At 32.7% G+C, this 18,457-nt stretch overlaps 1 pseudogene; it reads left to right on the forward strand.

Moving 5' to 3' along the window:
* Nucleotides 1–1,654: 1,654 nt before the first annotated feature.
* On the forward strand, nucleotides 1,655–2,337 carry LOC145157459 (AP2/ERF and B3 domain-containing transcription factor RAV1 pseudogene; annotated as a pseudogene).
* Nucleotides 2,338–18,457: the final 16,120 nt, after the last annotated feature.

The raw sequence follows: 18,457 nt of genomic DNA on the forward strand, positions 1-18,457 counted from the left end.
AGTTAAAGTTGACTTTGCATATGAGTTTTGAGAGTTCTCAATTGGTTGCATAACAACTTGGAAGTAATGGCAGACCCTTGAGCTGCCAGGTGGCAAGAAGTTAAGATTTCACAAGTTCAATCCATATGAGTTTGGATTTGTCACTAATCTTGTCTTGTGATTATTTTGACAAATTCACATGGATAGGCACATATACACCATAAAATCTAAGTGTCATACGGTTTCTCTCCGATTCATGAAAATGATGGTGAGGAAACGCTTTCACTAAGTAGATTTTAAGTAGATAGCAATTGTGATATTTGCATTCTCAAAGTCGTTAGTGGAGCGTGTGTGGTTAACCGGCACACTAACATGGACTTGTGAGAAATGGAAAATGTCTAAGCAATTGAGACTATGATTACGACATCCCTTTTCATAGTTCTAAAATTGTTTAGACACACATATGAGCTATCTAAGGAAAGGTGTATGATTTTGATAAAGTTTTATCAAAGCATCTCGTATCAGAAATCTGAACTTTGGTAAGAAAGTCAATAAAGTATTGATTTCTAGAAGTCCAGCTGATTTCTGAGTACATGTCAAAGCTAGTGGGAGCATAAGTGTTATGCTAATAATCATCATGTTAGTGGGAGCATGATAATTATAATAAGTATTGCAAGTTAGCAATGTTAATTATAAAAAAAGAAAAGTTCAATTGGGAAAAGTTGTTTTTGCTATAATTAAGGGAGAGGAAATAATACTTCATTTCAATTCTAAAAGCTTAGATTGAGGTTTTAATCATCTTTAGTCAAGGATATATATATATATATATATATATATATATATATATATATATATATATATATATATATATATGAATTTTATGCTGGAATGGTTCAACTTAAGGAAATTCTATATATGGGTCCATTATTTGCGTTCTAAAATTCGATTATGATTACGACATCCCTTTTCATAATCTGAATTATGAGAAATTGGCAAATAGAAATAGAAATATCATAACAAAAGACTGGTCTAGTATCATGTCTTTATGTGAGACATCATGAATCTTGTCCCATGTGCTTCAGATATAGGGTTGATGGCATGTGCTACAATATTCACCTGTTCTAAATTTTTCCAAATGCCTGTGGCATTAAGAGGGAAAAAGTACTAGAACTAGATATGACTAATTTGATTAAGCAATTGTCGAGGACAATCTAAGGTTTTACCAAAGATTGGTTGCTTAGGGACAGTTGGAAGTATGGAGTAAATTTTTGGAAGGGTAAATGTCACTATAGCCCATTCAACTATCGTCATTTATCCTATTTGGTCACTAAAGTATTTTTTTTGCTCAATAGGTCATTAAACTTACAACTTACATGTCTATTAAGTCATTTTCGTTAGTTTTTAACGGATCTTCCGTTAACCAGTTATTATAATCTACAAGAATGGTCACTATGATTTCAATTTCTTTCGTGGTTAGTCCCATACCAGCATAGTTCATAACCGACGTCGCCACCGTTCAATTCCGACAACCACCACCATTCACCTCGGGCAACCCCGCCAATTATTATACTCAACCTTTCTCTTACACCCACTTCATATATATCATATTTCTCTCTCTATATATAGAACCCCATTCTTCTTCCTGCTTCTCTCTCCTTCAAGAACACTAATTACAATGGAAGGAAGTTCCACTAATGATCAAAGCACAACTATAGAAACAACTTCAACAGTTGCATCACCGGTGACTACGCCTCCACTGATCGGTAGTGGGGGCAGCATGGTTCTTGACACCGATGAAGTGGGGTTGGAAGCTAGTTTCTTGAATTCTCATTCAAAAGTTGATATCGTCGATATGTTGAGGAAACACACATATAAAGATGAGCTAGAACAAAGTAAGAGAAGCTGCAGCTTAAACAAAACCCCTTTTACAAACGGGTTTAGATCGGGTGACAACTTGGTCAACGCCCGGGAACAACTTTTTGAGAAGACAGTCACCCCCAACGACGTCGGAAAACTGAACCGGCTAGTGATACCAAAGCAGCACGCAGAGAAGCACTTCCTGTTGCAAAGCGTAAGCACTTCCAAAGGAGTTCTTTTACATTTCGAAGACATCGAGATGAAAGTATGAAGATTTCGTCATTTTGTTACTCATACTTGAATAGTAGCCAGAGCTACGTTTTAACCAAAGGTTGGAGCCGATTTTTGAAGGAAAAGAACTTAAAAGCTGGTGACATTGTGAGCTTTCAGAGATCCACGGGTTCAGAGAAGCAACTTTATATCAACTGGAAGACAAAAACCGGGTCAGATAGCTCCAATATTCAAGAACAAGCAACTTTACAACATGTTCAAGAACGATAGTGGTGCAGGTGACGAACGATGCTAGTAAAGGACCTACCACAAAAGAAATTGAAATCATAGGGACCATTCTTGTAAATTATAATAATTGGTTAACGGAAGATCTGTTAAAAACTAACGAAAATGACTTAATAGACATGTAAGTTGTAAGTTTAATGACCTATTGAGCAAAAAAATACTTTAGTGACCAAATAGGATAAACGACGATAGTTGAATGGGCTATAGTGACATTTACCCTTTTTGGAAAGGACCATTTTGACATATTCTGAAAAGAGGAAACTCTTGTTCAGAAGTGATAGTTAAAATGAGCATATGGAAATATTCCCATAGGTGGAAGTTATTCATTAAATTTGTGTAAGATTAGGAAACTTAATGCAAGAAGGATGTTCAAAGCAATGTACTTTGAATTTGAGACTTCGTTTCCATGGAATGATCTCCATTGGAATACTCTGTAATGTCTGTTGACAAGTCTTTGTGACTTTGTGCATAATCATTACAAGAGGATCAATGCATATAAGTTCAGAATCTAACAGATTTAGGTAAATGGCAGGAATTTGGAATTCTTGCATTTGCGGTAAGGATTTGGGATTATGAAATGAGAATCATTGGAATTATGTTCAATCGATCTATTTCACAGAGTAAAGATCATAGACAAACTTAGTGTGCATACTTGGTGTATGGCAAAACTAATGTTTAGACAAACATAGTATGCGTACTTGGTGTATGGCATGACTATTGTTTAGAAAAACATAGTATACATGCTTGGAGCATGGGACACCTATTGTTTTAGTTCAAGTATAAAGTTGATAATTTGAAACAGTATACAATGAATGATGTGTAATCAATATGGTGATAAATAAAAGGTGTTCTATTTATATTCACAAGTTCTGAGACCATATTGGATTCGATTATTCTTGTGTTTCACTTTGCATGTTTTGACTTCCAGAATAACTAGGTCGTTCTTCCTGAATGACTAAGTTATTTAAACCATCCACAGTCGGTCATATTTTGGAAGTAGATATGAATCAAGACTGTCATGAAGCTGGTTTGTAGATGTCCAAGGTAGTGGACATAGCAAGAGTTGCTGCAAGATTCATGAGTGCTCATAAGTTCTGAGTATTGGATTAAACCCACGCTTATTTGACTCACTTCATGGATTTTATCACGAGTGATCATGAGACGATAATATTTTATATTCTTCAAACCTAGAGATATGAGTTGTTGCCTATGAGTTGGTTATACATTGATTGTACGAAAACGCATTGGTAACTCGATGTTATAAAACGTGCCTTTGTGTATGATTCAATAAGCAGTAGAACAAGCATATGAGTCGAAGTTTATCCATTCCTTTTACCCTTAAAGGGATAAAAGCGATATCTGTGGGCCCCTCGACGATTTAGTGATGACACCCCGAAGTGTTTGGCCAAGCCTGGACTGATTTGATTTGTTCAATTAGTAGGTCGTCATAAACAGCAAATCAGGAAACAACAAATGGACAGAGAGAATGATTATAATCCATGCCTCAGTCCATATGATATCTAGAATGGAGGAATATACGATCCCTTATCTAATGGACGCGTCATTGATTTGTTCAGAGTTCGACAGCGGCGTTTAAGAGCTACGATTGCTAGTCGGGTTTTGGAGTCATACGCAATAAGAGTTTTAGACTTATCCAAGTGGGAGACTGTTGGATTAGTGTCTAAGTCCATAACTATAATTGGTATGTACTTGACCCGATTTGGCATGGTCCATTTGGGTTGCATGGCATCGGAACAATTTGGATAGACTTTTGTGAGAAAAGGATATTTATGATTTGTTAATGTATTATAAGTTCTAATATATTAATATGAAATCATATTATTTAATTAGTATTGATCAAGAATTAATTTGGAATTAATTTTGTGATCAAAAGGAGACTAATTAAATATATGGGGATTGATTGTGTAAATCATTCATTCTTATATATGTGGGCTTATGATCCATAGTTCTTCATGTTGGGAAAAACCCATGGAGTAACCCATGGATACTCCATGGAGGTTTTAACCCATGGAGCATGAAGAATACGGAAATACATGAGTTACATGGTGTAACACTAATAGCCACAATATATAAGGACCCCATGGCTCAAGAAATTGGGACTAGTGTGTGTACACATGAGGGCTAGCCGATTTGAGCATAGGAACCTTTTCTCTCAAGTTATTCCAAGATGTTGGTGATGTTGTGTGAACCATTTGAGGTGTCACATTTGAGACACTAGGCTCTTAAGCTCCATGGAATCAAGCTACAACAAAGACGTATGTAATTCTACTAGAATTTATATTATATGTAATTCATATTATGCTAGTTAGATCAATACCTTGGAAAATTGATATTTGCATGTATAATAGAGAAAACATAGATTTAAGGTATTTAGGGTTGCATGTACACCTTAGGAGTGTTAGAATTCTCAAAACCCTTCAGTTTAATCGTCCTTGTCACTCTGAAAAGTTACATGCTAGTTCTAATACCGTAATTATATGTTTAGAATTCTGAACACATAAAGTTTCCAGATCCGGTCGGCAATAGACCATAGATCCGATCAATTAATAACATATAAGGCATCTTTATAGCTATAACATAAATCATTTAGCACAAAAAAGCATTTTAGGCATCTTTCCTAAAATAAGCTAGTGCTCGTGTCTAAAATGTAGTAGACACTCATCTCACAATCATCGCTTAGCATTCTAAGTTTAAGTCTAAAAATCTTACAAATTCCTGGTTTGCTTAAATTAATGCTCTCATACCAACTGTGACATCCCCAATTTCACGGTCAGAAAAAACCGATTTTTTTATGCTTTATTTGAAAATCAGAGTATACTTTTAAAGAAATATGTTGCGGAATTTGTTCCAAAAAATATGCTAAAGAATTTACCAAAGCATTTCCGAAGAAATTTATTTTCATTATATTAAAAAAAAACCCGGGATGTCATTGTCAATACAGATCAAAAGCATAAACAAAAACAACATAGGCCTTACAACATCTATTTATTCTAGTGGCCTATAATCCATTGATCTCTCATCAGATCATCACTCCTGTGCTCTCTTGCCACTACCTGTATACAAGAAATTGAGTATGTCAAGCTTGGGAGCCTGCTGAGCACATACGGTTTTCAACCCATAATAATTAAGTTCATTAATTTTGTCAAATCATTCAACCCGATTACCCGTTCCCGTTATCCTCACTTTTCGTCCATAAAGCATCTATTAAAAGGGACCTAGCCTAAGAATTTTCATCGGGGTGACAGCACTGCGTAAGGGATTCCTCAACAATTTATGTCAAACAAGGCAACCATGAGAGGGATGGAGTACACCTAGTGAACACGTAGTTCAAATAAACACCTACAGGTTATGAGACTGCTAGCGTTCCACTGGACTGTCTAGAAAAGTCTGTGGTCGTCATCTATACTTTTCTAGATGACTGGATCATCGTACACATCGAGGCCTCTCATCATTTTATTTCATCACGCATCAACTATTGCATCTACCCATGTTTTATCCAACATTTTCGTAGATATAAAATACATATACAATTTAAATCATTTCAAACATGTATAAATCGTTCATCCAACATAGATATCAAGAACACAGAGAATATGCTCACATACCAAGTAATCTATATTAAATACTTCATATCTATTTGTAAGATGAAAGTAACTATGCACTCACTTGTTAAAGTGGTGATTCCAACATGAACAACGCTTCACTTCTTAACAATATAATTTCCTTAGACGAAACCTAGTATTATTACCACTAGATTTTAGTCTAATATTTATCGTGACTATTTACGAGCGTTATTATTTTATAAGTGTTAAACAATACTTTTCAACCACTATGTACAGACAGGGGCCAGACATGAAACACTGGTGGGGAGGACCATTTTGGCATTATAGCACTTCTGAAATCCAACAACCCTATGCGGCCCTTAAAACTAGATTGCATGTACCGCGAGTAGTTAAAAGATATTATAATAACACTTTATATATTTTATATTTTATAACATATATTGTTTATAAGTTCATAATAATGATAATAAACTTAAACATAAGCTATACTTAAAGTAGGGTAAGCATAACTCACTTACCATGAGGTTTGGCTAGGAACCGGGATCTGCGAGGGCAGAACTTCCGAGCCGAAAAGCTCTTCTTCTCGGAGCCTTCTAGCGCTCTGGGACTCGCCTCTTAGCACTTGGGAAGTACTAGAGGTTGGGGAGGTTTAGAGAGAAGTTAGAGAGAGAGAAGGGTTAAGGTGTGAGGAAAATGAGTGGGCCTCACATGGTATTTATAGGCTGAAAAATGGCTCAACTGGGCGAGTTCTGAGCCTCCAACTCATCGATTTAGGTGCCAGGTGTCACCATCTGGTGGCAAGGCACGGGGAGGAAGCAATGGCTCAGATCGCGCCACGTCACCCACTTCGCATCAGCCCATCCCGACTTTTAAATTCCGTAACTTCTGCATACGAGCTCTGTTTTTGATGTTCTTTATATCCACACGTAGGTATTGATAACATCTACAACTATCCTTTTGACTCCATCAGTTAATTCTCGACCACTATGTACAGACAGGGGCCAGACATGAAACACCGGAGGGCAGGACCATTTTGACATTATAGCACTTCTGAAATCCAACAACCCTATGCGGCCCTTCAAACCAGATTCCCCGTACCGCGAGTAGTTAAAAGATATTATAATAACACTTTATATACTATATTTTATAATATATATTTTTTATAAGTTCATAATAACGATAATAAACTTAAACATAAGCTATATTTAAAGTAGGGTAAGCATAACTCACTTACCAGGAGGTTTGGCTAGGAAACGGGCTCTGCGGGGGCTGAACTTCCAACCCAAAAAGCTCTTCTTCTTGGAGCCTTCTGGGGCTCCGGGACTCGCGTCTTAGCACTTGGTAAGTACTAGAGGTTGGGGGAGGTTTAGAGAGAAGTTAGAGAGAAAGAGAGAAGGGTTAAGGTGTGAGGAAAATGAGTGAGCCTCGCATGGTATTTATAGGCTGAAAAATGTCTCAACTCGATGAGTTCTGAGCCTCCAACTCGTCGAGTTGGGTGCCAGGTGTCACCATCTGGTGGCAAGGCGTGGGGAGGAAGCAATGGCTCAGATCGTGCCACGTCAACCACTTCGCATCAGCCTATCCCGACTTCTAAATTCCGTAACTTTCGCATACGAGCTTCTTTTTTCACGTTCTTTATATCCACGCGTATGTATTGACAAGATCTACAACTCTCCATTTGACTCCAATGGCTAATTCTTGACCAATTTTAAATTTAACAGTATGAGAAGATTACATTGTTTAACGACCGTATAAAATTCATAACTTCTACATACAGACTCCGTTTTCGACTGTATTTTTATCGTTGAGCTCCTAATAATGAGATCTTAAATTCTTATTTAGGTTGTGTCAACTAAAAATCGATCGATCTAGAATTCGAATTTCGGGATGTGCACTACTATGCTAAATCTTAGAAAAATCATAACTTCCTCATACGAAGTCAGATTTGGACGTTCTTTTTATGCACGTTTTCGGTTTAGCGTATACTACGACTTTCGTTTAGATTGATAAGGCTAAAAAGTAAATGATCAAAAATTCACTTTTTACGTTATGTGGTGCCGTGCCGGTTTAGCTGTAAAACGTCGACAGGTCATAATTTCTTCGTTATAACTTGGACTTTGGCGTTCTTTATATATCCGGAATCCTTATCACGACCACTACAACTTTCTTCATAGATATTGGGTTTATCTATTATTTTATTTTTGACGCTTATTTTCATTCTTAATTTATTATACCTTATAAATGAGTATAATGCACATAAAATCACATAATTCAAATAATATTCAAGTAATTCCTCTTTATTACTTCAAATTAGGTTACAATTGTTGACCTAACTATTACATCATCATACTAATGCTTAGCCTAGAAACACGGGCGTTACAATTTGAGACCTTAAATTTGGGTTCACAACCCCGAAAATTAGGGTTTGGAACTTATGCATCTATGCCCTGCATAACTAGCTCTACGCCCAGCATAGAGCATTTGAATCCCGTGTCGACCAGTCCTCCTACGTGCTGTATAAGAGGCTATCATACGCCCCGTGTGGGATCAAAACACCCAAATTCTAATACTTTTTAATTAAAAGGGTAAATGGAGCATACATATAAGGACAGGGTGTTACACATATTCTTTATCTGATTGAAAAAATAGATGTATCCAGTGCATTTATTAACATTTAATTGATTGGAAAAATAATTATCAACAATACCACTTAATTGATTTTTTGATGGAATCACGATGAACGGTGGGGGCAAAAGGTTTCAGGCGATGGCAATCACATTGATTGAGCACAGGAGCGGCAAGAGGTGATACAACCACCGTCCAGGTAGAGAAGAAGAAGAAGCCAATGAGGGAAACAAAACTATAGGTATGATCGCTGATTTCCTGAAGCCATAATTATAGGCTCAATTAACACATAGTTACCATAATAATATGATTTGTTTCAAATTTTGATAATTAATTTAAATGTTAATTTACCAAAGTATCGTTACATATTTAATTAATTATTAAATATTGGTAATTAAAATGATTGGTCAATATTAGTCCTTTTATATATATATATATATATATATATATATATATATATATATATATATATATATATATATATATATATGTGTGTGTGTGTGTGTGTGTGTGTGTGTGTGTGTGTGTAGAAACGAGTTCCAAAGCGAACTCAAATAATGGGAGCAAACTAGCGAACTCACTAACATCGACCTGATTCATCAGATCATTCTATTGGCGATTACAAACTTTGGAATGACGATCGATTCAACTGAAACGACTAGTATAGGTTTGGAACAACAATCGATTCAATTGAAAATCATTCAATTAATTAGTTTTCAGCTTTTTGAAAAGATCGATTCGACTTAGATGGCAAATATTGATTTATAAAGAGAAGAACGACACATCCTGTAATAGGAGAAACTGATTGAGAATCATAATTTGTATTCTAATGAACTTGCGTTTACAAGTAAAATATTGAACTTAATTTGCATCTAAAGTTTATAAGAATTTAATGCATATGTTTTTTATAACCAATTTTCATGTTTTTTGCAGAGACAGGAGCAACGTATCATTATTCTAATTCTGATGTCTTTTCATCTATAGGTAATTGATTGAGATTTGTTAATAGACAAAAGCAACGACCCCATATTTGTTGTTATTGTTTAATCTTAGTGATTTTGGGTTGGTGTTTTGTCAGTTTAGTTTTCATATGAAATTTATTTGGGATTTGGCTTTTTTGGGTGTTGATTATTAATCTTTTTCTAGGTAATTTGATAAAAACAGTTGATGGCTACACTTAACGGTTGTTTTGTAGCTATATGTGATAGAGTTAAGCCCTTAGAAGAAGGTGGTATACAAGCAGTCACCGAGTTTGTTACAAAAAGGGGAATGACCTTAGTGAAACTGATATATCACGGTAATTTTTGTCATTAATGTTGACCTTTTTATTACACCTTTTATTTCCGTTATACTTTAGTTATTTGACATTTGTGTTTTGCTTCAGAACTGACCAATCTTTGCTTTTTTCTACAGTTCACGTGTCTTAGAAATATTTATACCATGAAACACTTGGTGTTGTATCCTTTGAAAATTTGAACTTATGTTTTCTTTTTCCTTTTTAAGTATTTATTTATTATTATTGTATTATTTGACTTTTTTTTATAAATATCTCTTGTCTAGCTAAACATACAAGTCGTAGAGTTGTTTTCAAGGAAGCAAAACTTATGAGGTTTGCTTCCTTGAATTTTCTTGACCTTATCTTCTATAAATACACTGTACCCTTAGAGTTTCCATTGTTCTCCCCTTTTTACATAAATACCCCTGAATCTTTACCTCCAACACTGAATATAGTAGCCTCTTGTTTCTACCCTCCATTTTCTTTTTTCCATTTGAACTTAGTAGAACTTGATTGACCATGTTCAAAGTTGTACCCACTTACCTTAGTCCTTCCATTCACGTTCTGCTTAAAAGTATCTACCATGTTTCCTTGAATTCCACATTTATTTGTAGAATTTTGGTAGTTTTTCCCATTATACCCTTGCCCCTTATGGTGAAAATTCTCCTGATATTTACCTTTATTCTTTGTTCCCACTAAATGTATACATTGGCATAAGCATTATATGCATATATATATATATATATATATATATATATATATATATATATATATACACACATTTATGTGCATATGAATATGCATTTTTATACATTTATAGGAATATATGATAAGCATATGTATATATTTGTATGCATATATGCATATTAGTATATGCATATGTATACATTTTATATGCATATGCATATGTATATGCATCATTTGAATATGTATATATTTATATGCATATATGCATATTAATATGCATATACATATACATTGCATATAAACATGCATACAAATGTCATATGCAGATGTATAAGTTCATTCATATGTATATCGATATATACATATGCATATGGACATACATAAGTGCACATGGATGTGCATATGCATATGTATATGCATATACATATACATATGTTCATGCATATACATTTCATAGGTATGTGTATATGCATATTCATATGCATATAAAATGTATATGCAAATGTACATGTTCATGCATATACATATGGATATGCATAAGTGCACATCAATGTGAATATGCATATGCATCTTAAGTACACATAGATGTGCATATGCATATGCATATACATTTGCATATAAATATACATATGTCAATGAATATGTATATGTATATACACATACATGTGCATATGCAGATGCATATGTATATGTAGATGCATATGTATATGTATATGTATATGCATACACATTTCATATGAACAAGCATTCAAATGTCATATGTTGATGCATATATGTATGCATATACATTTCATATGTAGATGCATATGTTCATGTACATGCATGTGGATATATGTACATGTATATGGACACACATATGTGCACATGGATATAAGTATGCATCTTAATATTAAGATGCATATAAGTATGCATCTTAATATTAATATGCATATTAAGATGCATATGCATATTGTGACAACCGTCAAAATTCGACTCGGTTCTAGATTTGAATAAACTTAGTTGCACGTATAGGCACGACACATACTAGACTTAGTAACTAGAAGTTAAGATATAACCTATTAGAAACTTGGGAAACAATTAGAAACAATGGATAATGTGCTTGGATTTCACATTGGTATGTGAATTCTACAACTACTTAACTGTAGTGACTATCCACACTCGGGTCATTCCTTGACTTGAACACCATTTCATGAATCATATACACCCATCATGCACTTGACCTAGTAGTAGAAATTAGGTCAAAGTCTCATAGAAACTTAAGTCAAAGTTGAAGACTAGGACTAGTATACTTGATTCCTCAATTTCGCTTGAATTTCGGAATCACTGCATAGAATGCCAATAAACCGGTAAAAATAAATTACAAACATTATTTCTAATTTGAATAAGAGTTATGAAACTCAAAAATAATTTAAAAAGTCTCAAAATTTAATTAATTTTGATATCCAAATATTTATTAAATCTCAAGACCCTAAAAGCCATAAAAACTCATATTTATAAACTTTAACCTTAAAAATTCTATAAAAATAATTATGAAATTTATAATATGATCTTATAATAATTAAAATTATGAAAATGCATTTAAGGAAAATAAAATTTAAGTCATTAACAATTACCCTAAATTTATAAGTCAAAAATCAAGGTTTCATGAGCAAAAACTTGGTTAGGGTGTATATTTTATAAAAAGTTTGATATTTTTATAAAAGAATTGAATTTTTTATAAAATTAAAAGAGAGGGAGGGCATTTTACACTCAAAACCGTCCACCCTCTTCCCAAGACACTTTCCCTCTTCCCAAAACACATAATCACTCCTCTCTCACACTCCATCTCCTTCACTTCTCTCTCTCTCTATACTCTCTCTCATACTCCACCATTTACCACACTCAAACTCTCTCTTTCTCTCTCTAAAACCACGAAATTCTCCAGCCAAGAACATCTTTTAACCTTCAAATCTTCATCTTCTAGGGTTGTTCTTCATGGTAATCACGAAAATCCTTCAATCTCCTTCACTTTTCTTTCTAGTTTTAAAGGTTTTTCTTGCACTTGTCCTTCTTCTACACCATTCTTTGTGAACATTCATGATCATAGCCATGAATGTCGAGTTTGATGATGATGGTGGTAGGGTTTCACCCAAGAACAACATGCATGTTGTTTGATGGTGAAATCCAAGGACCAAAACCTATGTCAAACCCTAAAATACGGATTTTTACAAGTTTTAGAGGTTCATCTACCTTATGCATTCAAGTTTTTCCTTGAAAAACATCACTATGAACAAAATATATCCATGAATGGTCTTCAAACAAACATGCATGTGATTATCTTCAAGCTTAGAAGTTAGATCATCAAAGTATGTTGTTAAAAGCTTTAAATATGTTCATGAAGGATTTATTTCCAAATAAATATCTAAAACTCCTTTTCTGACCAAATCCGATTTTTCCCAAATAACCACCAACAAAATGAGATGTTCTGAAAATTTTCAGAAAATAATTAATTTTCCTCAAATTATTATAATTATTGCAATAATATAGGGCAATAAATCATATAAAATACTTTATGGGGTCTATAAATCCTAGGTAAATTCGTGGATGACCCCTATGCTAAATAATGACTTCTCATTGAGTTTAATCGATTTTTGTTACTGTTTAGCGTGGTTTTGAATTTTCCTTTGTTTTAGCCCCAATAAATCATTAATTCACTTTAGACAATTTGAAAAGGCTATCTAATAATTTTCGCAGCTCATACCCTATGTTTAAGACTTAGAAAAATATTTTCAGAATTTTTCATAATGCATTCCTATTTTTCCCCGATTTTTGTATTTATAATGGACGAATAATGGGAAAAATATTTGTACTCATCCAAAATAATGAAAATTTACCAGAACACCTTATAATATATTATGATGCTACATAAAATTTTTGATGATTTGTCTCTTCCGTATGCTATTTTTATTCTATTTTCCGAAGATTAAATACACTTAAATCCATTTTTTATTAGAATAAATGCACAAAAATCCTAAAATTGGGTTAAACAGTTTATAAATCCTTTTTTATATTTTTTCCAGCTTAATAATGTCTAATAACAGTATTATAAAAAGTTTGGATAATTTTGGAAACTGTTTTCTATTTATCTCCATTTTTATTAGAATAAATGCACAAAAATCATAAAATTGGGTTAAACAGTTTATAAATCCATTTTTATATTTTTTCCAGCTTAATAATGTCTAATAACATTATTATAAAAATTTTGGGTAATTTTGGAAACTGTTTTGTATTTATCTCCATTTTTATTAGAATAAATGCACAAAAATCATAAAATTGGGTTAAACAGAGTATAAATCCATTTTTATATTTTTCCCAGCTTAAGTATGCGTAATGGCAGTAATATAAGAAGTTTGGGGAATTTGCTTAACTGATTGCTATTTTTCATGAATTTTTATCTATTTAGAGAATTAAATATAAGGAAAATGGTTATACATATCTATAATCCATGAAAATTTATCTAGAAGCCTTTTAATGTAGTTAGAACCAAAATCTGAAGTTTGGTAATATTTACTAACTATTTAGTATTTTTCATGATTTTATGGGTATTCAAGAAACTAAAATCGTGAAAAATTGTTAGACAAATCAAAAATTCAAGAAAATTTATCTTAAGGTCTTTGACTTCAATTAAAACTGAAATGCAAAGTTTGGGAAATTTTAGAACTAAATTGATTTAGTTTTTGAATATTAAATCATTGGAACACCTTTTAAAATGTTAAATATTAGCATTTCAATAATGTGAATTTTCCAATTAAATTGTTATATAACAATTGATTCATTGAAATTTAATTTTCACAGAAAAATGTTTGTAACTTATCAATATTAAATTTTGACACAATATTGACATAATTCTATTGTAGTAGTAAGTATACTAGTGTTAGATTTCGATTAGAGACTCACTAGCGAATACCATTATTGTAGGAATCGATAATGGTACAAGTGGAACTTAGCTCAAGGCATCATTTGCATCATCTCAATGCATATTGTGAGTATTCACGACTTCCCTTATTTTCGGTTTTTAAATGTTTTGGGGTGGAAAAGCATGTCCTAAACTTCTTATGTTCGTTGTATTTATTTTGACTCGTATGAAACTTGGTTGCTATATTTCGTATGTATGTGTATGTTACTTTAATTCATGAGGACTGTATCGCGGTTAAGTCCCTGGAATCTCTAGACACAACTCATTAACTCTTTTGAGCCTATGGTTATTATGGATAGCGCTATCAGAAGGTAGACAACTCCTCACTCGCACGATTCGCTTGAGTGCATTTTACCATTTTATACACTATGTTTGCGATACACATAGTAGTCAATAGGGCACGATTCGGTCATTAGGCTTAGGTTGTGAACTCATGAATGGAAACTTGATTCACATACGAATCTTTATGCACATCCGAAACTTGTATTGTCATGTTAGCAACGACACTTGTATACTTATTTTTAGCAATGAAACTTGTATACTTATTTTAGCAACGAAACTTTTATGCTTATTATAGCAACGAACTTTGTTTCTCATTATAGCAACGAACTTTTATTACTAAAAACTTATATACTTGTTTTAGCAATGAAATTGTTTGCTCCTTGTAACAACGAATATTATTTCAATTATTGAAAACTCATTTTAGCAATATACTTTTATTTATGGAAACTTTTATCAAAACTTTTAATTTGATTCTTGAAACCAATATTATTTTTAATCTGTGAGTACTCACCAACTATTTTTATAGTTGACGCTCGTTTTACATACTTTTTCAGGAATCATTGAGTAAGTGGCACTTAGGGACACTTCACTTTTAGGAGCATTCACATGTGTTGTATTTCAATTTACATTGTAATTTTTTTTAAACGTTGTTCAAACCCATTGTAAATTTGTAATGATTTTTAATACTATGGTTGGTGTTGTCTTTAAACTTTTGCTATGAAACCCTTTGTACTGCCACGCCTCGTGTTTCCGCTTTAGCGGGGTGTGACACATATGAATATACATATACATATGTTAATGCATATAAAATTTATATGCACATGCATATACATGTGAACATGCATGAACATATGTATATGTATCTTAAGTGGACATGGATGTGTATATGCATATACATATACATACATTTATTCATATATATTTCATATTTATGTGCATGCATCTTAAGATGTGCACTTATGCATTTCTATATGCATATGCATATATCTATATGTATATGCATGAACATATGCATATATCTATATGCATATACATGAACATATGCATCTACATATGACATATGTATGGATGTTCATATGAAATGAACATATGCATCTACATATGTCATATTTTGAGTTGTCACTGTTTACACGGGTGTTTCAATCTAGCTTCTGAATATACCATATGTGAAGTTTCTTATATCTTCAAATCTTTTTTTTTCTTATATCTCCAATTGCATCACAGTTTAATCATCGTGAACTGGGATCTTGATTCATATGGCAAACTTTATTTTTGTTATTCAGTTCAGGTTTTCGTTATTCCAGGCTCATGTATAGTTTTTCTCTAGAAATTTGAATTTGAGGCAATATATCACTAACCAACTTATATAACTACATAAACAATACCTCACCATCCACCTTCTAAACAACAGGAAAAAAGACAATTGAAGGTAAAATGGTCCAATATCATCAGAAATCTCCCACAAGAACTATATATATATATATATATATATATATATATATATATATATATATATATATATATATATAACCAGGTAGCAACAGTCGTTAATAATGTTCATCAATCTATAATAAACATCATAAGCAGACCAAGACAAACTTTATGATTATTATTATCCATATTATTACCAAGGGTAAAATCATCCATACTTCATCTATACCTCCATCTTAACATAAACTTTTATGAGTCCACCATATAACAATCCCCAACAGTAATTAGTTCCTAATAATCAACATTATAAGTACTCTAATAAACCATAACTATGAAACATAAAATTGAAATGGTTTTATTGATGTAATAGAATTGACCAGATACGTGATAATGATTTGTTGCCATTTTTCATCTATTTTGATTATATTTCTTATAAATAACTCAAAAGCATCCAAACATGATAATCTAATGTAATGGAAACACTTATTCCATTTTTTTGTTTATTCATGCATATGCTTTTACATATAACTATCAAACATAAAATTCAAATGTCTTATATTCAAACAATTATGCATCCGATAGATGCATGGTAAATTTTTGTCTTTTATTCAAAAATAAAATATTGAACTCAATTATCACTAAGTTTTTTTTGTAAATTGAGTTATGATAGAGTGAAAAAATATCTACTAATCTTTTATAATTAAATCTCCGAATGAATTCTTATTCGTTTTATAATAATTTAATTTTTTTTAAAGTATGCATTTTACAGATGCATGGATTTTTTTAGTAGATAAAGTGAAAAAAAAACATAGATTGAACTGGATTCATCTTAAATATGTAATGATTTTATACATGACAAACGAAAAACAACAAAATTCATTTAATTGCATAACTTCAAACGATGGATCCTGATTTTAATTTCAAAACAAGTTTGATCGATCCAAAAAACAAAAGCCATTGCCTTTTTTTTTCCTGATTTCTCCTTCCATTCATCTTGATCAGATTCCTTTTAAATTGTTTCTTCATCTTCTAATTAATTTAAATTGACTTATCTACCTTTATTTCTCTAAAAATTTCATCTTAAAACTTAGTTTGTTGGTTTGCTACTTCAATGTAGTTCGCTCTTGATCCCACCTCTTTCTCTCTCTCTCTCTCTATATATATATATATATATATATATATATATATATATATATATATGTGTGTGTGTGTGTGTGTGTATGTGTGGTTAAGTTATAATGAGATCACTATCTTTTTTAGGATCAATATGATCACTTTTTCAATGTTTATTTTAGAGTTAAGTGGATGATGCAAGATAAAATAGAGAAGAAGAAGAAGAAGAAGAAGAAGAAGAAGAAGAAGAACAAGATGAATCTTCAATGCACACAATAATATTCAATGATGATCCGGTACACAAGATTCATACACACACGTTCTCTCTACTTTCTCTCTCTAGAACACGTTAATATTACAATGGCAGCCCCTTTCAAGTTTTCTACTCCCCTGGACTCCACCCAAACACGCTTAATAACACACTATTTATACATATGGACAAACCTAAGCCCCAAACCCAAAGTCCAGACCGAAATCACATGTGATTTCGGTCCAAACTACAACTAAACCCAAGATTGTTTTCGGCCCTAGACCGAAAACTACAAATGCCTAGAAAAGCAAAGTATAAACCATAAATTTAGACCCAACAATCTCCCCCTTGGTTTATAGCTTTCTTTTCGTATGACCTAATGAACTTCCCCTGGGTTTGTAGCTTGCATTTCTTCTCAAACTTCTCTTTGAGCTTGGCTTCTGCGTCTTTTATCTTCAATTTCTTCACAACTTCAAGATGAACATATGAATGTTTGAATGAATGACTTTATCTTGTACAGTTGGGCTTTTCTTAAAAAATTTGACTTTGAACACACGTTGGGTGTGGAGGCCTTTTGTAAGGATTCTCGAAAATCAGCACTTTCAGCTTGAGAATCTTCAGAGAGAATAACTGTAACGCCCGTATATTCGGGCTAGTCAATTTAGAGACAATAAGCGTCAAAAATGACTTTTTAATAGAAGATTATTTAGAAAGAATAATCTTAACCAACTTATAGTATATGTCACAAGGGTTCCGTACATATAAAGAACACCGAAATCCGAGTTAGAACGAAGAAGTTATGACCTGTCGAAGTTTTACGGAAAAACCGGCACGACACCGGGAATCGTAAAAAGTGAATTTTTGATAAACTAATTTTTAGCCTTAGATATCTAAATGAAAGT

This window comes from Lactuca virosa, chromosome 2 (assembly GCF_052849685.1).
Source record: "Lactuca virosa cultivar CGN04683 chromosome 2, Lactuca_virosa_CGN04683_v6, whole genome shotgun sequence".
In the NCBI taxonomy this organism is placed as follows: domain Eukaryota; kingdom Viridiplantae; phylum Streptophyta; class Magnoliopsida; order Asterales; family Asteraceae; genus Lactuca; species Lactuca virosa.